This window comes from Aythya marila (genome assembly GCF_965140915.1).
Source record: "Aythya marila genome assembly, chromosome: 4".
NCBI classification, from domain to species: Eukaryota; Metazoa; Chordata; class Aves; order Anseriformes; family Anatidae; genus Aythya; species Aythya marila.
This window is the reverse complement of record NC_139045.1, coordinates 61,763,666-61,787,534: the sequence shown is the minus strand read 5'-3', so window position 1 is coordinate 61,787,534 and position 23,869 is coordinate 61,763,666. Positions and strand designations below refer to the sequence as shown.

General features: G+C 42.1%; 2 long non-coding RNA genes across 2 annotated transcripts in view; both read right to left on the bottom strand.

Annotated features, from left to right (window-relative positions):
* LOC309878169 overlaps positions 1–2,159 on the bottom strand; it is an 81,794-nt gene extending 79,635 nt beyond the window's left edge. Inside the window, exon 1 of the long non-coding RNA XR_014317498.1 lies at positions 413–2,159. This is a non-coding gene — a long non-coding RNA (uncharacterized lncRNA). The remainder of the gene's footprint in view (positions 1–412) is intronic.
* Positions 2,160–13,416: 11,257 nt separating this feature from the next.
* The window catches only part of LOC309877320, a 37,149-nt gene continuing 26,696 nt past the window's right edge, over positions 13,417–23,869 (bottom strand). Inside the window, exon 3 of the long non-coding RNA XR_014317348.1 lies at positions 13,417–13,680. This is a non-coding gene — a long non-coding RNA (uncharacterized lncRNA). The remainder of the gene's footprint in view (positions 13,681–23,869) is intronic.

The following is a 23,869-nucleotide window of genomic DNA, read 5'->3' as shown; positions in this document are numbered from 1 at the left end:
AGTAAATGATATTAATGGGCAACTCTAGGGCCTTCAAGAATGAACATACTGAAAACCAAAATAGTCATCTGCAGAAAATGTGTGGTAAAAGAAAAATAATAATTATTATAATTAAAGGTAGCAACTGCAGTAGACAAAAGGCAAGGAAATCAAAACCAAAGTCCACAATACCACCTAGCAATAATCTCCCTCAAAAATATCTCCCAATTTAAGAAATGTGAATGAAACCCCCCAGTGGAGGCACACACAGTGAAATGAAACCTGGAACCCATTTGCTGTCACTGAGGGTAGGCACACTGCTGGGACAAACCAGAGAGAGGAGGCTGAGACAAGATGGTTTTCACTAAAACACATGGTCTACACATGCATGCAAGAAGGTGACCCAGCCCTTTAACACTGAGAAAGCACTTACCTGAATTCACCTGACTTCCAGGGCTTTCTAACAACTTGTCCAGTGAAAGGCACCAGTTCTCCATCAAAAACTCAGTTCCAGCATCTCTCAGATTTTAGCACAGAGGAGACCAAACCTGGACAAGCCTAGCAAGAGATTCTCTTGGTCCTGGGGTTTGAAGACATCTCCACTCCAAGATAAATGCAGGTGCTTCTTCCTGACACCTTAGCCTAGGCTTTTCTTCTGGTGTACAGCTCTCTGGTGCCTCTGAGGCATTTCCCTGTTTTCTGCAGTGCTTCCTGGGACACTGTTCAGCTTCTTTCAAAGGATGTCTCTGGAGAAACCGCTACATGATGTGCCATGTTAGTGGCTGGTTTTAACTGGAAAGCTAAACTAAGCATTCAATATTGAGAAGCAAAGTGTTGGCCGTTGTTGAAAAAAATAGCCTGTGTTACTGGAGTTGAAACACCATGAAGAATTACAGTATAATTACTCTTTGTAGCAATGAGACACTGGGGTTAACAAGGAGGTGAAGTCTGTAGAGAGAAGCAATAGCTTTTATTAGGCCAATTGGAATAAGAGAAAAGAAAACAAAAAAAAAAAAAAAAAGAAGAGAAAAGATGGGTTTCCTCACCTCTCTGACCAAAAAAAAAAAAAAAAAAAAGAGCAAAATCAAGCTGAATCTGGGTCAGTCTTAGTTCAATCTAATTATATCTGTTGATTTGTCCACTTGAGAGAAAAGCATAGTTAGTACCTGCTGAGAGACAGAAGGACCTGAAACACGGGCACCTCAACCAGCAGGTGACACACCACAAAAGCTGTCTCTACCTCCAGCCCTCTGACTTTCTGACTTTCCGTATCCGTTAGACTTCCGAGCTGTTCTTGTGAAGAGTTTTGTGTGCTGACAAGAGCTAAAAGCAGAGGACCTGAGAGCATTTTTCAAGCTAAAATCCTTTCCTGTTAGGCCAGACAAATTCTACAACATCAGTACTAAAATATCTGAAGAGTGTCCTATTGGCTGGAGACAGCAAATTTCTATGAGCAGAGAACCACCCCTGCCTGCCCTGGGGCTGTACGCAGTGGTAACCCCTGCTCACAGAGGGCTCTGAACCTCTCCATATCTTCTGCACAGCCTCAGGGGGCACACCAGGTCCTGAAAACATCCTGCTTGTACCAGGGACCAGCAGTCTGTGGTGGCTCTTTCCCAACATGTGCAGAAAGGTTAATATTTTCTCATTGTTTCTCTTTTTTCTCTTTCTTATCGCAAGCAGCCTGCAAGATCACACCAAGGAGACAGACACATCCCCACAGAAAGCTATGGAAATCCACTCAGGTCGTGATACTGTAATGGGAAGCAGTCATTGCCAAGCCTGCTCCCATTGAGCACTATATGAGAATAGCCATCAAGTTCAATAGAGCAGGACCACACAATTAAAGGAGAAAAGATTACCTCTCTTTTCCATTTCCTTCTGCTAACACAGAAAAAGATTAAAAAAAAAAAAAAAAAAAAAAAAAAAAAAACACTTTTCCCTATTCCCTGTATTTGCATAACTCTATACTCCAATGATCAAAGCACAGACCTGTGAGCCAAGAGATTTGGGGCCAGACCTTCACCCCAATCACACAGCTAATCAAACCTTCATGGTCCAGCCCTGGATTCCCAACAAAAGAAGAGGTCTTCTGCTACCACAACCTGAAGCAGCTGCTGCAGTGGTATTCCCACTTCCCTCCACAGGGAAAGAGCTGAAGATAGGGCACCCGACCTGCCCTTCCCTGGCAGCAAAGTCTCTACTCCGTAGGAGCAGTTCAGGAGCTTTAGGATGCCAGATCCAGGGCTGGGAACTGCCCGCGTTCCCTTTAAGTACTGGAAGCAGGAGCTGAGCAGAGCTGAGAACCCAGCCATTGGCCTCCTGTCACGTTATCAGCCCACACACCCTCTTCCTCCTCTGTAAAAAGAGGGTACTTGAGCACTTACCTCACGGTTTGTGTTCCTGAAGCTAACAGCCCAAACACCGGGCTGTTAGCTTCAGGAACACAAACACATCCACATCCCTCTCCAAATATTCTCCACTTAATCTACTAGCACGTTTATAAATTATTGCACAATAGCGCTGGCAGGACTGCCAAGTCAAACTCTCCAAAGATAGGAAACGCAGAATTAAGGCTGGTCAGTCACATGCTATTTCAGTTCAAATACAATCAGTACCTCAGTTGGTGTACCTGGAAGGAGCTGGGCTATGCACTGAATTCAGATGTTGTCTGTGGCAGGCTTCCCACATTTGCTGTAGAAACAGCGAGGGGAACAATGTGGGAGATTGCAGGAAGAGGAAGAATACTTTCAGTTCTTAAAAAGAAATGTCATTTAGAGATATGAGTCTCTCTGAGCGTGTGCCAGGGGGACCCGTTCAGATACCAGACTATGTCCTGAGACCCAGCCACATGAGAATGGCTACTCAACCATGGCCTGTTCCTAACATTGTGCCCAGCAGACAGGGCTAGACCTTCTCAGCAGTGGCTGTGGGTGTGGGTGAGGATGCCAGAACTTAATGCTATGCTCTGTGAAAAACCCAGGTCTCAGTGCCTCGGAAAGGACAACAAAGACCAGAAGATATTTTCAGCAAGCCTGTCTTTATTTCCTCAGTTGAAAAATGTGAATAATAAGATTGCCCAAACTCCCGGGGAAGTTTCCCAAATTAGTGCCCGTAAGATTTTTGGTAACATCAGAAAAATATCCAAACACCAAAAAAAAAAAAAACCTTCACTGAGTGAAACTAGAGCACTGTGGAAACTGTAACAGGCAGTCCAGCAACCCAGCCTGGAAAGCCAGAGCACCGAGCTCTGGAGCTGGGATTTCTCCCCTGCCACGGGCCCCACATGGGTGAGCGCGCTCCAGGCAGCGGAGCCATGTCCAGGCTGCACTTGGTCCAAAAGAAGGAGCAAGGAAGAACGCTAGTCTGGCCCTTTGATGACGGCACTGACAGAGCTGCACAAGCAGATTTTAATAATAGTGTGTTCCTAACTCCCAGATGCCTGACATTGCAACCCCCACCTTCTTGAGCCTTAGGAATTTTTTTGGCCGTGACATACACTAAGAACCACCAAGCTCAGAGCTCAAGACCAAAGTGCCTAAACCTGTCCGTTCATTGTCTGCAAAGTACTGTGAAGATTAAAAATATGCGAGGGTATTATTTTGGCAAACAGTGGGATCCAAAATGCAACTCTACTTTTTCGTAGTTCATGTTGAAGCTGTTAAAATTCTCTGAATATTAAATGTCCAGCCCCACTTTCAGGGTTGACTTAAATGCGGTTTCCAAAAAATGTGCTGAATATTATTCATTTCTCAGAGAATCAAAAAGCTGGAGGCCCTTTGATGGGGTTGCTTGCATTTTTAAACCACATACACACACACTACTTAGAAGAATTTGGCAAGTTTGGTTATATACGTCGGTATCTCAGACAAAAATGCAGGATATGAACCCAAAATTCTTGTTGTTTATAATTGTTATTTATTATATTTTTCATGTCTTTGACCTGAATCTCTCATACACTACACGGCACTATACCATTGGCTGAAGGAAGGTGAAAATGAACCACAAAATCTCCAATAAGCAAAAACTGCAAAGAATTGATGTCTGCTACCTTAAATTTCCAAATTCAATTTCCATTAAACAAACAAGGAAGTAACTTTTTTCCAGTGCTAAATATAGATCTTATCTTGCCTCTAGGTGCCTTCTTGAGGAATGTTTATGCCCCAGTTTAACACCCAAGTCGGTTAAAGTGGACTGAACTTGCAGGAGCTGATGTCAAATAAACTCTGAGTGAATCAGAACATTTGCTTATGGAAACATATACTTGAGGAAGGCAGATAAATTAGAACGTAAGTCATGATACAGGTTTATGTGTCGGTGTATTTATTTAATGTTCAGGTGACTGCCAGCCTTCCCAGCACCAAAGCTGGGCTGCTTGTGGCCACAGATCACCACATCTGTGACAGAGAACTTCACACATTATGCAACTCCCAGTGCAGGTTTTACACCAGCTCAGCTCTGATTTGACTCTACAGGTCAACTGGAAGTCAAGCATCCAAAAATACAATGAATGCATAATGGTGCAGTGCCTAACACTATAGCACACAAATGCCTTAGAGCAAGTGGAGAATTTGGCACTAACTAATAATTGGGCTTATGCAGGTAGGTGTAGGCAGACCTGGACTCCTCTGGCTGTGCTCCTCACTGGCTGGATGCAGGCCAGTTGTGGTTCGGAGGCTGTTTAGCTGTGTTAGCACTGTGTTGTGCCTCAGTAAAAGCACCTGCCTTTCAGCTGGGTGTTTTGATTGAAGTGCAGCAATGCACTAATATCACATACATCACTGGATCAGTGCTGGATCTCATCTGGCCAGCTCAGACCACAGGCAGGATGGAAATCTCTGTCCGCACTTTTCATAGGCATCCTCCAGCTTGCACACTGAATAGGGAGCCACCTAAATTATCTCTGACAAGTCAAGGAAAGATGAGAAGTTAAACCTCTTAAGAGAGCTAGGTGATGCCGTGCCAATGGACATTATTTCCTTCTCCTTGACCATGAATGCTCTTTTGGCTTTCAACACCTAAGACAGGCCTTTCCCACAAAACACACAGTGCTCCCTCCTCACCCTCTCTGCCTTTTATCCTGTAATCTAGTGATTAAAGACTTCATGTGAGAGGTGGAAGAGCTCTTTTTTTGCCTGAAGGCTTTTAACAACCAGCTTCTAATTTTCAGCAGCAATCTAGCTATGAAGGCGGTGGGTGTTCGGAGGGCTCTCAGTCCCTCCTGTTAAAATTGCTTCACTTTTTTTCAAAACAATTAGGTATCTACTGGGGTAGAGCGAAAGAGAAAGTTACTGCATAGTTAAGTGGTTACACACTCAGCTGAGGGTAGGGGCAGCTGAAGAATGTAAATATTTAGCCAAAGTTGAAAAACCTGAACGAGAGATTTGGAGAACATCTGTCCCAGAATACCCTGAAGTGAAGTAATTAGGCTTTCCTAGGATACAAACACACGTCTGAGTGCCAGCCAGCAGGGAAGGGATTTGGACATGAGTTTTTCGTATTGCAGATAAGTACTTTGGAGTGATGTGCAGGTCTGGCTGGTGAGAGTCTAGGTAAGGCTCCCTGCTCTTGTGCACATGGGGAGACCTTTGGGAGTGTTTCAGGATGGGATTTGCAGGCTGGAGAGGATGCAGAGCATCTCATTTGCCATTCCAGTGAAGCCCCAGCATGAGTTGGGGCTTGGATCTGCAAAACTTTTGGGACTGACACAGCATGGGAGTCCGAGCTGCTGCTCCCCACCAGGGCTGTTGTCACCCCACAGCCAGCCCCTTGCCCAAATCTCTCCATCAGTGCATGCCCAGAGGTCTGATGCTGCCGTGAATGCATGAATAGGTAATGACAGAGTTCTGCTGCCCAGCAGGGACTGGCCGCAGTGCCTTCCAGGTGCCACCAAGCCAGCTGGGATCCGCTCCCTGCAGCAGACCGAGGAGGCCTATGTGCCTCCCATCTCAGAGACCGACTCCTGTGGCCTCCCAGCCTGGGACACTGTAATCCAGCACCCCCACAAGACATTTTCTGGGGCAGTCTCCAGAAAAAGCAGTGTCGGTACAGTTGGCCTGAGCACTGATACGGGGGTATTTCTCTTACTCTCTCCTGTGCTCTCTCTCTTTTTCCTCAAACCCTCAAATTTTGAACTCTGCTCAGAGTCAGTCTGAACAGCAGTAGAAGACACAGTAGACACCATGAGCAGATCTCTAATCTCTGCCCACTTCTTATCCATCTGACACTTCCAGGAAGAATGAAGGATGCCCTTTTTTTTTTTTAATCCTCTGCCCAGATGTTCTCACATGAGGCTGCATCTCTCTTCTCTTGCAGAAAATGTTAACAGCTTGTTTTGCTTTGTTTTCCTGTAGTTGACCTTTACACTCATTTTAAGGGATAATGTTTTGTCATACAATAGATTATGTCATATTCTTCATTTTCAGTAGCATCTCCTACTCAGGTCTATGGGGTCACTCCTTGTGGAGGCTGTTTGGAGGCTTTGAGTGCTTGGTGCTTCTCCTGCCACTTCACAAGTTTTCATTTTAAGGCACATGTTTCCAGGGACATGAACAATTTGCTGGGGAACAAAAGAAACAGCGAGAAACAAAGCACTTGGCATTGACCCAGCCCTTCATTCATAATAAACCTTTTTAAAAAAGCAGCGATGACTCAGCACGGGCATAATTCACAAACCAGAAGGGCCTGCTTCCCTGCCTCACAACTGCATTGGTAGGCACTTAATCACTGCAAATAACATACTGGATATTTCATTTTTGAAAACATATGCTATGTTATATTCATCTTCTGAAATTGCTGTAACACATGGCCTCTCATCTAAAATAGCCCTGTCAGATATAATTGGCAAAAGTCATCAGATGAGGCTCACGTCATATAATTAGATATATTATATTAGGCTGAACTGGTTGCTTTAATAGTAATGCCACAATGTACGCTAACAAGACGTTTTAAAATACAAATGACTTCCAGACCTTCTCGAGGCATTAACTCCGATTCTCTGTCATTTATTTATGGTAGTGAGCTATTAAAAATATGCTGGGTAACTTGTTTGGGCCCTTTTTAAGCCTCACTGTCCCAAACACACCTGCCAGTGCCGCTCTCTGCACCCACTCTGCACGACCCAGCCCCCTCCTCATGCACCTCTGCATGCGTGGAATGAGGGGGACAGAGCCAGGGGACACAGGCCTTGGTCCAAAGGCCAGAAGAAGACTAAATTTTCCATTCAGGAGACACCATAATGAAAAAGGGCAATGGCCTGGTGATGACTCACTACTTCCTGATGATATTCAGGTTTCTGAATAACAGAATGGGTGTGGGTGTCTGTTGTGTGTGTGTGTGTGTTTTAAGTTAACGATCTAAAAAACGCCCCTCTGCTCACCCTGGGATCTTGCTGTTTTCTTATAAGTATCATGTTAGATACGATTTTATGATCTCTTACTTGCCTCAGTTTCTTTAGCAATTGTGTCATAATATCAATACTTGGAACTGAATTTAACTACTGAAAGGCAAAATATCAGTATCTATTTCCAGGATTACACATTGCTGGGCTGTCTCCGCACACAGGACTTTTAGCACTATCAGCCATCTATCTACTTTGGACTCCATTTTACAAGTGCAAAGGTATTATTACTCTCCTGGTTCATTCCCCAGGAAAGAGGTGCCTGTTCTCAAGGGTAATTATGGTAATTATTAGAGTAAACAATCACACCCCTAACTGACCTAGTTAAACTGCTAGAAAAGCCAGGGGTAATTTCTAATGCAAATCAGTGCACCTGCATACACACTGGCTCTGCTTTCTGGTGTTACGCTGAAGGTGTAGGTCCAAGGCTCTGGCTTGGGGACAAACCTGATGCCTATGTTCTGCTGAGGCTGTCTACAGGACACTGCTGGGACTCATCTATAGATACTGCACATGACAAGTTTGGGGGAGAATCCTAAGTTTTGTAAGTCTCCGTTGAAGCTGAATGTATTGCCAAAGTCTGTTTATCACGTCTTGACAACTAGACCCATACTCATACTGCATCATCACCGTCTGCAGCTTGTAATCACGTAAGCAATAATATCATATAGGGTCAGAAACTTTATGTAATGTTGCCTGGCTTCAGAGGGAAAATATGTTATTCTAAAGTCAAGCTTCCTCCCTAAGAAGTCACAAATTCCTTTTTAATACAGCCTGACTCCCTCCTTAATGCAAATAAATCTGATTCATGTGACGGTTGTAAGAATGACATAAAATTCTGGTGGGTCAGTCCCACCAGAAACTCCAACTCATCAGCTTTTGTTAAACCGTTAAGCAAATCTGCAATTCCAAACTGAAAAATTGGACATAGAAATACAAAACTGGAAGGTCCAACAGTGGAAGGCGAGCTCTGCTGTACCAGTTAGCCCCCTGACTGTGGCAGCTGCAGTCAATGCTCATGGGGGTAATGCATGGAGGGCCCTGCTCCATCCATGTGAGACTTGCACACCTCACTGATGGGCAAAGCTTGTTTGCTACAGAGAGACGAAGCTTCCCTTTTCCATTTAATACCTTTGAGACCATTTATATTCTTTATCTTCACATCACTCGGTAACAATGAATTCCACATAATTATACAGTGCGAGAAAGAAAATTTTCTTGTGTTTATATACATTTCACTCTTATTTAATAATTTCTCCAGGTGCCTCTGAATCTGTTGGACTAAGAAAATAGCATACAATCTGCATAATTTTCTTTCTTATACCTCTAAAATCTTATAAACATTTGCAATATTCCTATCATGATAATTTATCTCTTCCAAACCAAAGAGTACTAATCTACTGCGGTTGTCTTATAGCTCTTATCTTTTTACCTGTTGCCAATTCTGGTGTATCATTTCTTGAACAGGACCAACTGGAACTACTTCCATTACATGGGGTGGGTACACAAATTTATAGAGTTGCATTATTATATTCCTCTATCCTTTCCCCAATTATTTGTAAAGTGCTACTTACCTTTATAATCTTTCTGATCACTAATGGAAGATTTCTCTGAAAATTATCTCCATTGACTCCAAGAAATTTTGTCTGAACGGTAATAACTAAAATAGAGCTCCTCATTATTCACTTATAATTAAGGCTATTTTATTTAACTTCTAGTTACCTCTGTCCTAAACAACTGTGTGTGATCTGGAAAACTTGTCACCTTTACTTTCTTGATTATTTAGGATTGTATTTAGCACAAGCCCTAGCATAAGCTGCACGAAAATTAAATAAATGGTCATTTCAAAAATGGTCCTTTCCAGGACACTGAAATGTTTCATAGTTGCATCCTTCAATGACAATCAGCTTTGTGATTTTCCAAAATTTTATTTAGTGTTTGTGAAATTTAACCAATCCAAACCTTTGTAGTTGCAGTTTGGCATTAAGCTGTGTCTAGCACAGAGCCCCATTGCTCTGCGGTGCATGGAGTTGAGTAGCCTGACGCTTTCCAACAGGCAGCCAGCTCCCTGATGAGCATGGGGACTTTGTTTTACGACTTCTCACTGCAAGGCTTTGCTGTTTCACGCCGTTTCTGTTGTAAGCCAAGTCAAACTGTGTGGTTCTCACTCTGGGGCATAGTCTAACACAAAAAACTAAAGTGAAACTAAAAGGGTACAAAGCCATGTAAAACAAAACCCACAAAAAAAAAGTTTTCATAGTCCCATGCAAACAGAAACCTCTTAATTCTCACATATTATGAGACATCTTACTCACCTAATTAACCCCCCGCTCTTTCCTGGAGCAACCTGCCTGTGTGGAAAAAAAAAAAAAAAAAAAAAAAAAAGCTAACCTGACACCTTCTAATATAAGGAAACGAAGTCTTTCACATACGTAAGTTTGAAACTAGCATTCCTTCCTGAATTTAAGAGGAATTGTTTCATTTTCCAGTAACATGAATGAACGGGAATCATGACAGAAGTCCATGACCCCGTGACAAGGCAGTTCTGGTCCCTTTTAGCCTTGGCTGTGATCAGCAGCTCCCTCACCACCAGGCATGGAGCCTTGCCCTAAGTGCAGAATAACCCAGGATCCCAGCCAGCATCAGACGAAGAATTAACTGTTCCCTCACCCCTTCCCCAGCCTTCACATTCCCCCTCAGCTCTGCTATGGGATTAAACTTAAACTTGTGACTTCTTCTAACGTGAAGGCAGGTGCCACAAATGCATCTCCATCCATGCTAAGTGCAGGGTAACACATATTAAATATTTACTTTTTGATTATGAGGGACTGAAGGCATTTCTGGCAAGCTCACAGCTCAGCAGCTATGGGAGGGGCACTGAAACGTAATGGGGCCACAAGACGCTGCAACCCGTGGTTGTGCTGAGCCTCTGGACTAGTGTTGGTACCAGCTGGTGAGGTTTCTTCTGTGTTTTAAAATCAAAGCTTAATATTAAGTTTATATGCAAGGGGTTGTAGGATGTGGTTCATAGCAGTAAAAACAAGTTACAGCTGAATCACTGTGAAAGGTAACTCATTTATTCCCAGACTACTGGGACTTCCCACATCAGTCAGCAATATTCCCTCTTCATGAAGAGTGTGACATTCTGACCCTGCTGAAATGAAGGCAAAACCTCCCTGTGGTTTCAGCGAGAGCAGATTTCACCTTGCCCAGATCTGGGCAAGAGTCAGTGTTAGTCCTCAAATTAAAATTCAGGAGTTCCTGGCTTTCCTTTAAAGCACACTTTATTACCCTGCTCCTCTTCCCACAGCCATCCATCGGCTCTGGACGCTGCACATCCTGTAAGTGCTCCTTAAAGGCTGCTTTTTTTGGAAGCAAACTTCTGCCTACTCATCCAGCCTCCCCACTTGGAGGATTTGAGCACCTTTAGCAGGTTTCTGTCCAACTTTGGCAGTCTCTGTTGGAAGCAACACAAGAATTATTCATCTGCCAAGGAGACATTAATCACTTTTGCTGCTGCCTCTGCTAATGGGCGATGGCAGAAATTCAAGCAGTTGGCTCCCGTGGCAGCAGACCACGTGCCTGCTCCACATCTCCTCCACTGCCCTTCCTTCACCACCTCCCTCTCCTTCCCTCCACTTGCAACTAACCCCAGCCGATCGATACGCTTGCTTTTCCCTCTCCCCTTCCCCCCAACAAGGATTTGCAGTAATCAATGCATTCATCTCTGGCTTCACAGTGATGGGACCCTTCCCAAACAGAGGGGAGGGTAGCGGGGGGGACTACTCACCACTGTCTCACTTATTCCCAGTCCCTTTCGGAGAAAGGGAACTTATCAACCAAATCAAGCTGCAGCAGAGACCATATTTCTAACTGCAACTCAGCTTGCAAAAGAGATGAAGTGCACTTGTTTGTGAGTTCAGGTGCAAGACTAGGGAGACCCAGATGTTTTAGGAAGAATGTTATATCTCTTTTTCAGAAAATGCTTTATCACCATAACCAAACGGGTCTCTGCTTTATGTCAGTGCTTTCTGACTGGTACATTGCATACCTCTGTTAGGTATGGATTTCTTTTTTTTTTTCCTAAGGAATCTACAAGAGTATCTGGAAAAATTCCAGCTAAAAGGATCCATACTTCAGTATGAAAATTTATAGGGATGTATAAAATGAAAGTGTTTGGAAAGCCTTTATACATGTGTTATGTACACAAAACAAGGTAACCACATTGTGTACTTAGAATTCAAAAACTGTAATGTACTAGAACAGATGTTGCCTGTGCCATCTTAATTAATTTTTTTTTGTGTGTTTCACACAACTGCTAGTTCTATAATCACATTTTTTTTTATTTAAAAAAAAAAAAAAAAAGCTGCTGCTTTAAAATTATACAAAGTTAACCAACTCTGAAGCTGAATTAAAGGTGTGCGAGGATGCTGGCTATCACTTACAGGATAATTTGTGATTTTTGTTGACAAAGTCAGTACATAGCAAATATTTAATGAAACTGGATTTGTGGAAATTTGGCTTTCACTAAATAGAGAGAAGGACTGACAGAGTTCAGGCTACCCCATCTTAGTAGAGATGAAATCAACTTCTTAGGTTACTTGCTGACTAGACCAAGGAACGTGATGTTAATGAAAATGGGGAAATTGAAAAAGGAGGAATAGAAGTATATTTTCAGCACAAGATAAAAATATTTGGAATAAAATTAATCACATCACTATGAGACCTGGAAGGGAGGAATTCTCCAATGGCCTCAGCACCAGTGGTCTGAGCATGGGTTTCCATATTCTAAACATATTGTATCAGCACAAAAAGAAGTCTGCATTACACCTCAGTCTGCCACAGAAAAACTGATCACGGAATAGAAATTAGCTGTTGCTTAGGTCATTTAGCAGACGTAATTATGTGCAAACAGAATTATATGCTTGGCACTGTGGAAGATCCAAGTTCATGAAGCTAAGAATGGTTATGCACAAAATCAACCTGGAAGGGTAAATTTAGAAATAAAAATATCAATAATAGCTGGAAAGCGCTTAAGAAAATTTCTGCTGAAAAAGACCACAATAAACAATGTTTTTATGTATAAATAGTGAACTATACTATAAACACTGTATACTAGCATATTAAACAAAAAAAAAAAAAAAAAAAAAAGTGGGATTGAGATGACAATCTGTTTAAAAAAGGAGATAAAAACTACCATAAGAACATGGACAATAAACTAAAAAACTGTAAGCTGAGACTAGTGAATAAGTATCAGCTAACACTTTAGAAGTGGAGATAGGTCACCAGCAACAGAAGAAATACTCAAGAAGAAGTTAGAACTAGGTACATAAGGTTAAACATATGGAAATGAACTAGTCCAGGTAACTTGTAGTCTCAATGTGTTAAGAGCTGTTGAAGGCCATCGTACCTTTAATGTTGTTTTTTCAGTAAAGCAGTAGTTAAGTTCCTGTTCCCTAGCAGAGGAGGGATGCTATCCCAATGACTGGAAGTGTAAATGGCCCAGCCTGCTGCTCTGACAGAAATGCCAGGAGGACAGCAGAAGAGCAGATGAAATATCTGAATAATACAGAGTTTAAGATGAGTAATAAAAGTGACAGCAAACAACAGGTTTATCAAAAGCAGATCACATCAAACAATACTGATTATTTATTAAAATAGATTAGTTTAGCTGATAAAGGCAGCAGCACTGAAATAATGATCTTGAATTTTTCTACAGCTTTCAACTTTGAGTCACATAAGAAATGGGAGTGAAACCAAACCCAGCTTCACACACTTTAAGTAAGAAAGTTAGTTCTTCGATAGGTTTTAAAAGATAAGCGGAAACAAAGAGGCAGCAATATTTCTAGAAAATATCCTCTAGGGCTAGGTCATAGCTCTATGCTACTTAATATTTTAGCAAAATGAGGGAAAAAAAAAAAAAAAAAGTAAAAAAGTAAAATAATTTCAGAGAAATTACATGGGTTTGGGAAGAATATTGTGAAATAAAGAGGTGAAATAACCATTCCTCTCACTATGCAGATAAGGGTATGCATAAACAAATTTTGAAAGATACTACCAAAGGAAAAAGAAAAATCAATAGGATAAAAATGAGAGAGAACACAAGTTCAGTAAAGACAGATGAGGAGGAGTTTGAAAACATCTTCCCAGGACGAGGACTTCAAATCTTGACAGAAGTGGAAGAGAGCATTCAGTCAGCAATTCACTGCTCTGGGAAATTCTCCTTCTTCCAGGCCAAAGCAGGAGGAGGCATTAAATAGATGAAGGCAAGAGGAAAAAAAACAGTCATTCAGATGGGGTCACTGCAAGAGACACAAAAGAACTGCTTAGAACTAAGTACATATATTTTAAAAATAAATAAAAAATAAAAATAAAATCCACCCCCTCTAAAGGAAAACATTCTGGAGAGAGGTCTGATGCCAGATCCTGCTCTGATGTAGTGGTGCACCAGCAGGGTTCTGGCAGGTGCTGTTTGGAAAACCTAGTGACATTTGTACATGTTCAACACTCCCACAGGGAGACCCTGGCTCTGCAAACTCTCACTTGGCAAACATATTTTGCTTGAAAAATGCAAGACCTTTGGATGGTATAAAGTGGTGCATGATTCGGTAACAGAGAGAAGCATAACAGAGCTAGTGAGCAGCTTTGGGAAGAGGTGCTGGACTAAAGCTTAAAAAAGTCAATTCCTTTTAAAAGAAACATTATCCATCAGAGAGAAAAACAAAAAATAACACAAACTTGTGCCGAGATTGAGCACAGCAGTATTGCTACCATCTGTAGCATACCTTCCCCAACACATGTGAGAAGGGTACAGCAATTCCTTGGACCTCTGGACTATCAAAAAAAAATTCCCATGTACTGGCTGACTAAAGCAACAAGCTTGTGAAAAGTGTCCAGTGGACATGTTATAAAAGATCTTTTAAGAGCTCAAGAAAGGGAAGAGAGCTCTAAAACTGAGTGGCTACAACAGTGGGTGGAAAACAGTTGTTCACAGATGTCCCGAAGGATGGTGTTGGCACGGTTCTCTTAAAACCACATAGCCAAAACGAGAAACCAGAGTTCCCCGCTTCTCTGCAGGTGTTTTTAAAATAAATTTGCACTGATACATTCATCTAGGGGAGGGGGCCGTGCACTCAGGGAGGGCACCGAAAAGTTCACATGTCGGCTGCAGCCCATGTCAACTGAAACAAACCACAATACAGTTCTGTCGTTTCTGAAGGGGCCTGGCAAACCTTGTTGCACCACAAAAACATGGAGCTTATTTTTCAGCTTCAGACGTGCACTTTGCAAATTGAATGCAAACCTCAGGAAGACTCAGCTGCTGCAGACACTCTCTAAAGAATTAGAAAAACACTATAGAGAAAAGACAAGAGCTAGATATCAGATCAAAAACAACCACTGCTGCAGGTCATGCTTAATGAGAGCTGTGATTTCAAGAGCTGCTGCTAATGTTATAACCCTTCAGCCAGGATTTAGGAGCTTTGGCCCTATTTTCAGTTTAAGGAAATCATCTCATAATCTAGAAAAAAAAAAAAAAAAAAAAGAGAGATTATATTTAAAGTCATGAAGATGATTAACCCTTAACCACCATAAGAAATCACTGTATAAGGATGAAGAAAGCTTTCTTAGAGAATGAGCAATCTAAGAAAAACAAGGACTTACCAGGAGAGGGACGCTCAGGTTTGTTTCATTAAATAAATAAAACAAAAGAGTCATTTACTAATAATAAGAACCCTTTGTTGTTCTTCTTCCTGTCTAGGTCTGCCATCTGCAATCCAACTCATCTCCTCTCCATATTTCCCCAGCAGCCACCCCATGCAGAGAGCCTGAAGTCAATGTGAAGCCCCACAGAGCAGGTGGGTTAGGTTCTCCAGGCACAGCTCAGGTGCTCCAACAGGCCCACTTGAATGTGATTATTTATCCACTAGCTTTGCTTAAATCTCCACCAAGTCTGTTTTATTTTCAAAATGTTATAATTTTGCCACAACTGGGAAGATTTTTGCAGAGATAAGTCTTAACAAGATGCCTCCTCACATACAGCAGCAAAAAAATACTTTTTTTATCTTGAGAACAGTTTGGATTGAACTTTGTATCCTGGAAGGCGCTGACGATGACAAGCCAGAAGCATACTACCAGCATAAAAAAGGTTAACTCAACTGGTTATGGTTCAGTTAGCTTCCTTCCAGCCAAAGCAAGCTGGTAGAGTAAGATGACCAATATGCTTAGAAACTGAGTGCTACCAAGCCCACATTGTTTTCATGGATAAACCTGTGCATGCTAAGATAAGAATACTAAACATAAAGCATTCCCAAATTTGCCCTGCTCCTGCCTAAGAAGAGTTCAGGAAACCCAGGTACGCTATCTTCTTATAGCCTTTTTGGCTTTTATACAAGCAGTTGCAATACAAAATCAGAGCCAGTTCCCTGGGGGGGATATTAAGCTTTTTTTTTTTTTTTTTTTCTTTTACAAAGAGAGAGAGAGAGACAGAAAACAGATTGACTGCCGGAATTTATTTAGGTTGACATCAGTGGGTCTTTCTCAGAGGGGAGGATACTTTCTGTGCACTAAATGTTTACCTCCTTTGCAATAGCAGCAAATTAGGTGTTTACCTCTTCAAACAGCAAAAGGAGCCAATACACCTGTTCCTTCCAGATTGTCCCTGCTTCTTTTTTTGGCAGAAGATACTGTGAAAATGGCTCTGGTGATCTACTGTGGAAGTGTTAGGAGGTTCTCTAAAACAGGTTGAAGCATTTGTTTCCCAGGCTAAATATATATGCATAATATAATTCTCCCTTCTTTGTTGTATTTTATTATATCTGGTATCAATTCCACAGAATATTGAAATGACATTAAATAGAAAAACTGTGTAAATGCATATAAAAAACAATATTCCAAATGAACTTATTAAAACGTTGTGTATTCTGTATGTCAGTACTTATCCTCATGGGCTAAATGACAGCTTTGAGAGAGGCTGTCGATGACTCCACTGCTGCCCAATGGATCACCCACTCCCCAGCTCCCATCCTTGGAGTAGCACCAACAGCATCAGGTGTTAAGAAGATGTGCTGGTACACATATGTGCCTGCTGCGTCGGGGTGCAGAGCAGGCAAAAGGGCCTTGAACTTGATAACTGCAACCTGATGTTTGCATTGTACCACCTGCAATAAGCTCCTGGGGGTGATCTGCTTGTTTTCATTGGGTGAGTGCAAAAGCCTGGTTTTGAGCATCAGGGGTCACCAGGCCACAGTGGAGCAGCAAGTGAAATTCATTATACGGAAAATCACAGCTGGATTAAAAAAATATATAATAGTCTGCATGCAAAAAAAGGTGGCTGTGGAACAGTGTTTCTACCCAGAGATGAGAACCTGAGGTTTTAACTCAGGGTAATGTAAAATATATTGTTTCCTTTATTTTATCAGTCCAAAAATGCCTTAAATATCAGAAACGGTGCTGGGGTGTGCTGGCAACCCAGTGGCTGCAAGCCAGAAAGTCTTCAGAGTAAAGACAGAGACAAAAAAAACAAAGGGTTTATGCAAAGGAGACAGACTGAAAGGTGGATTGAAATTCTCCTTTGACCCAACAGTTGTCATATGCCTCCAAATCCCTTTTATATTCAGAGGGCAAGGGGAAAAGGGCTGCTCATCTTCTAGGCACATCTCCACTTGATGTAGGTAAAGCATTCGTCCTGCAACAGCCAACACCCTGAATGGAGAAATAGCTTAGGCCAGCAAAAAAAAGTTGTTTTGCTGGTACAAATTAAACCAGTTCATGGTACAGATTACATTAGAACAACAACAAAAAGGGCTTTTGATGGCAGGACTGAACTTACAGTAGGGATTTTGCTATTGTAATTATATCATAGCCATGCCAGCAAAACTTTTTAAGTACAGACCAACTCCCTGTGTTTTTATCTTTTCAGTTGAAAAGATTGCACAGAGGCAGAAGTTATGAAATGGGTTGGCAACAGGCATGGGGAACTAGCCCCTTAGAAAGCACAGCATCTTGCAGTGAAGTCTCACAAGGGTGAATTCCTAGAGGAGAAGCAGCACTATGTCAGTTCCAGAGGTATGCTGGGGGACGGGATGTTTTCGTCCAAGCAACACATTTGTGTTGTAAAAAAGAAATAAATAAATTTGGATGAAGATTCAGGTTGTTTTATTTCAGAGTGCCTATTTTGAAATGTTTCCAGCTAACGTGTTAATGAAGCTTGAGGGTTTTTAATTGTATGGAAAGGATTTTGCTGCTTACACCGTGATGAAATAGTGTGCACATGTAGATATAATCAAGCCATAATCCTTCAGGAAAATCTCGATGTTTAAGTGCTCTCCATCCTGGATGTGCCAATTCAATAATGTACATGTTTTTTACATATAATGCAATGCAAGACTACGATACTTAAGACATTTAAAGAGTAAAAAAGGGTGGAACGCTTTGGCAACAGCTCTAATCCCTTTGAAGGCCCCGGCATCTGCTGAGTCAGGCCCTCCCTGCCTCCCTCCCTGCCCAAGCTGTAGTTTACAATCAGCCACTGAGTCACAGCAAATTCCTGACTTCCCTATTTCACGAACTACAGCAGCATATTTTTAGTGTTTGGGTCGCTTTAAATAACCCCCTTTTTTTTGTTGTTGATGTAGCCTAATAAAAAAGAAAAGAAAAAATGGGAAAAAAAAATGAAAAGGAAAAAAAAAAAAGGAAATAAAGGAATTGGAAAGGATGTATCTGATTCTCCACTCTCAGACCAGCTGCTGGAAACCTGTCCTCCGAGACACCCTCCTCACGCTACAAAGCCTACGTCACTGCTCCTGAGTGACGAGCAGGGATGTGAGGGATGGCAAGGCACTTTGCTGAGCAGCCACAGGGTGCCCCAGAAGGCCTCTGCAAGGCACCATGGAGAGGATTGCAGACACCCACCAGACAGACCTTGCTCCCCAGCAGACTCGCGAGCCGGGGTGGAGCTCTGTTCTGCCACAAATCCCCACCAGTTGTGGCACCTTCACCCTGTGCCACGCAGGCATGGTGAGGTGGCCTGCAGCCAGCTGCCAGTCCTGCCTCATTTCCTCATCCCAAAATTGATGATACAACCTGCCCGCCAGTAGAAACTCCCATTGTGAAACTCGGTTTGCTGATATTTGCAAAGTATTTAAAGGTGTGCCTTAGTGGGAAAAAGGTCTGCTCTAGTCCTGGTTGGGTAATGTGAGCAAACCCATTTGTGATCCCAGAGGAGAAACAGCAGTGAGCAGCATTTCACATGCACGGAGTAAAGCTAGGGTTCCTCTTAAACTCGGGTTTCGTTGTGAGCCCTGCCAATTATTTAAATCCCATCTAGCCACAAAAGCCTCTGACAGCTGTGGTGGAGCTGTTGACTCAAGCTGCCTGGTCTGACAGGGGGTTACACCAAAACTCACATACGTGGATGTGGAGCAGCTCCACAGAAACACGGTGGTACATCCTCAGGCACGTACCTGTCCCAACACAGCACGCACCAAGCCCACAGAGGGATCCCAGAAGAGTTGCCTGGGAAGAGTTAATGTGGTGGGTCTTGAGGAGCTGCTCCAGCAACCACGGGAGGTGCCACCAGAAACCTCAGCACTGCACAGGAGCATGCAGCGTTGATACCAAGGCCCTCAGGCTTCCTGCAGTGGGCTTCCCAACACAAGAGGATTTGCTCGGGGCAATTCTGCACCCAAACACGCTCTGCATTATCCCAAGTCAGGGAAGTGAATGTCTGTCTACTTCACAAGAATGTCATTAGAGAGGAAAATGCTGACGAAATTCAGTGCAAATATTCATGGAGCAACAATTTCTTTTATTCAAAACACTTCTGAAGTTTAATATGAGCATCCAGAAACTTAGTTATTAAGATTCCCTTTACTCATCAGCTTTGTTCTATCTCTGGGCAGAACTTGATATCTGCTTACCAGCGCAGAGCAAATTTACAGGACAGCTTAAGGTAGGCAATAATGAATATCACTTCAACAACTGATAGCACAGGATAATTATGTGTAGCTACACTTTGTTACACCAAAAAGCATGATAATATGCAAGTACAGAGGCTCAGTTCTTATTCACCTGGTATTGTTTAAATAAATAGAAAAATCAGAGTTGTTCAAAAGTTGAAATAAATTCCATTAATTTTCTAAGTCACTTCCACTTCAGTGAGATTTTCTATTATGCTCTCTTTTAATAAATCTGTGTTTCTTATAATGTATTTCTGTGGGCTTCCTTCCCACTTTTCTTACACATTCCTTCTGTTTGTTTTTTGTTGTTGTTGTTGTTTTTCTTTTTCCTGTTACTTCCATGTAGATTATATAGGATGATATCCTAGTTAGGGGTTTATTTTATCACTTCATTTTCTGCAATTGTCCAGGTTTGAGAATATTACAGAATATTGAATGAAAATGAAAAACATGTATATATTTAAAAGTAAAAATAATTTTAAACTTATATTTAACACCTTTTAGCTATAGAAAAGTGTGAAAGGAAAGATCAAAATTTATAAAAGCTAATATTACACTGTCAAAGTTTTATAATTCAATGACAATCCCCCAGACCTGGGAAAGACCAGCTTTTCGTTTAAGATCTTGATCTCTGAAAATATAGGTTGTCATTGAAAAAAAAAATATCTCAAGAGAAGCATTTAACTTGCTCTGAAAACAATGATGCATGTATCACGCTTTGGACTGTTGAGGGGATGGAAGTCAAATGTGGTCATGTTTACTGAGGAGCTGACTTCAAGGGGGCAAGGTCATAATTTATACATAATTACTGGTTTGCACTATCGTTTAGCCACGAGTAAGATAAATATGTTTTTCTTCCTTCCCTCTTCCTGTGCAAAAGCGGAGTTCACCACACTTCTTATGCATTCGCCGTTCTTGTGCAAATCACTGTTTTCTGTGGTTTGTGATTCAATAGCAAACACTGCTGTCACAAACAGGGTCTGCAGCTGAAGATAGCCCTGTGTTTTTGATAATGTTTTAGGTTACTAGGAATGTGCCATCAGCACACATTCAGTTATTAGATACATATTATGACAAGCAAACATAGAAATATGATTGGCTCTGGTAAAACAGGAGTATTTCAAGTTCGGGGTGTGTCTGTAATTTGTGTAGTATGTCCAGTCACACCAGACTCCTGTGAACCAACTCACACATGAAATATCCAGTAAAGTATTCGGTGTTCTGAGTGAGCCTATAAATAATTATTTTTGTCCAAACGTTGAGAAACATTTACACTTCTTGGATGGCCTCTGAAGAGTTTGAGTCAAGATTTTCAGAACTAGCCAAGGCCTGTGCTCACTTTGTCAAAGGCCACTCTGGAAATGCAGGTTCTTCAGATAGAGCTGAGCAGCCACAGAAATCAGTCCTTGACTGAAGGAGAGAAACAAAGGTACCCAAACTCTCTAATCCAGCTGGTGTGGTGGTCCAAAGACCGGCAGCTTCAGAGTCGAAGCCTTCTACACCTCCATTTTCATGGGAAGGCAGTTGGCTTGGGCTGCTCAAGCTTCTTGGTTCAAAATCCTGCATTTTAATCTCTTTCCAGAACTGTATTTAGAGAGAATTTCTAGAAACCCTGTGAGTCCCAAACCGAGCTGAAATAAATTCTGAGTTTCTCCACGAGACAGAACGCTATTCTCTGCCCAGCTCTGAGGAGCTCATTGTGAGAAAGCTGGTGCAGCTCTCCCATTCTTCTCCAGCTGCTGGTGCCAAGGGCAGAATACTGTGGGCGTTGTTCACACAGCGCAATGCGCTCCGGAGCATCTCCCTGCACCGGGACTGGCGAGATAGCAGCACGGCTGGTTGTCCAAATACGCCCAGGCAGTCCCTCCTGTCTTCTGGGAGAAGCAGCGTGTCCGGACCTGTGCCATCTGACAACACCTCCATGCTGCTCATGTACAAGGTCCCCCACAGTTGTAGTCCAGGTGTGAGTTGTGCTGCATGCAGGTAGCTAACTGGTCAGTTGCACATGGGAAAAAAAAAAAAAAAAAAAAAAAAAAAAATTCAATGCTGAAAAGCCATATGGAAAGACTTGCACAACCTTAGTTCAACCCTCTTCTAATCTTTAATTACAAAATCACACACTGTATTTTCCATGGGACCCTGCCTCATTCAGTTCACGGAAAAGATGGTGTTCGCTTAATGAGCAGCTATTCAATATTTTATTTTCTTCTCACTCAGTGTGTTGCCCTAGGCATGATTTACTACATGTAATTCAAACCTGGCTGTGCAGCCAAAATTATTAATTTCAGCACAGCTTTTTTTCCTTTGGTACTCATCCTCACAGCACTCCCAAGTGCTACACAAACAGTAAATATTATATTCTCATAATGCCACAGTGCGGGCGTTTTCACAATACCCCAGTGTGATTAAATGGGGAGGAGGGGTGGAATTATCCTCCATTTTTCACAGGTGCATAACAGAGGCAGAAAGAGACATTAAAGTCCAAAGAATCACAAATTTGGGGCACCTCCTTGACAATTTGAGTCCCAGTTTTTAAAACTTCTCCATATAATACCTTACTGAATATTCAAGGCAGGAATTCCATTGAGTTAACCTGCAACTGTCAATGGTCAGGGATGGAGAAGACCTTCTAAGCCATAGCCTAGTCCCCTCCTATCACAGACAGCTTTTTAATAATCTTATCAAATTGCATTGAATAGGAATTGGGTTCCTTGAGTTCCTATTAAAAAGCTGAGAACTCACTCCTCTGATAGTTGGAAACCATTTTCTAATTTTCAGCCTAAATTTATTCATAGCCAGATTACGCTCATTTGTTCTTATGCCAACATTGTCCTTCACCTTAAATAGTTCTTCTCCCTCTCTGGCATTTGCCGCCACTGATAAATTTAGAGAGAGCAATCACATTTTTTTCTCCCTCAGCATTTGTCGTGAGGAGCTAAATGAGCTGCACTCCCAAGGCTGTCCCTCACAAATTAAGCTGCCAGGTTCCCTGCTCATCTGAGTAACCATTTTCTAGACCTGCTCTGTTCTGCCCTTATCTGCTCTGAGCATGGCTGACCAGACTTGTGCACAGCACCAGACCTGATCCAGGTGAGGTCCAGCTGAGGGAAAAAAAAAAAAAAAAAAAAAAAAAAAAAAAAGTGTTCTTTGTACTACTGAATTTCACCTTGTTCTTGTCCCAGTCCTCCAGATCATTCTTTGTACTACTGAATTTCACCTTGTTCTTGTGCCAGTCCTCCATATCATCACTGAGTATCTCCACTCCAGTATTACAGCCCTGATCTGATGGCGATGCTGCCCACACCATGCCACTGGCTGATTTCATTAGCAGACCTGTGAACATTTATCTGTATCAGTACATGAATATGCATACATGAAGGAGCCTTTTGAATGTCTGCTCCTGGGATCAATTTTAAAGAGTCCACAAGAAAAAAAAAAAAAAAAATCCAAGCAACCATTAGGAAAGCACATGGGTTAGATGTGAAAACACAGAATATTAGACACCTTGATTTGATACCTTTTGAAAAATTGCTGTACACAGTGGTTGTCAAATGTTGGTCACCCATTTGACATGAAATGAATTATATTTTGTTTTTTGGAAAAAAAAAATATATATATATATATATGCTCATCATTAAAAGTAAGACTGCTTCACTTATGACATATATGCACCTTTTGGGGATTCAGGTGTTTTTCTTTAAACTGTGATTTGATATACATAAGGCTATTTATAGCCATCTTTTTCAGTAAAACATCTATCTTACATTCACATACTAAAATACCTGGTAAATAATGACCAGACAAATTGAATGCAACTGGAGAAACATAATACAAATTTGACAGCAAAAGAGAGAGCTTAGACAAGACATTCAAGGAAGGAGAATAAAAGCAAGGTAGTGAGTGTGTGACACTGTGACTTCAATGAAATAAATCATCCTTTAGTTGCACAGACTGTTCATTTTTCTGGCTGAAAATACTTCATACTTTAGCCAGAATAAAGTGAGAAAGCTCCCCACCCAGGGGCCAACAACAGAGCCACACTGGGGGAACATGGTTTTAAGGTCCTACCCAGCAAAAAACACTGCCGCCAGACAATGACCCAAGGCCAGTGGAGTGGCCTTATCAGGTGGTGGTGGTGGTCCCCACCACACAACTGATGGCAGGAGACCAACAACCCTGTGACCATGCTAGAGCTTGTGCTGCCATCCTCTTTGCAGATAGCTGTAGACACGCTCAGGAGGGAGCAGTGGCACCATGGCACCTTCAGTGTTTGTACAGTCTTGCACACATGGTGCCAAGTAGTTTTCCTTGCTTCAGACTTCTTTCAATTTATTAACTGTCACACGGCACTGACTGGCAGTTGCAACATAATCTGATTGGCAACAAGCCCATTCAAGGACCCATTGCAGAAGACCTTGGCAAAGATAGCACCAATGTAGAGTTCTGCGTGAACAGGAGGACGCAGGTCTCCTCCCAGGAGGACCAAGTAGCACGCCAGCTCCTGGGGTGACAGCTCAGACCTTCTGAATTATAA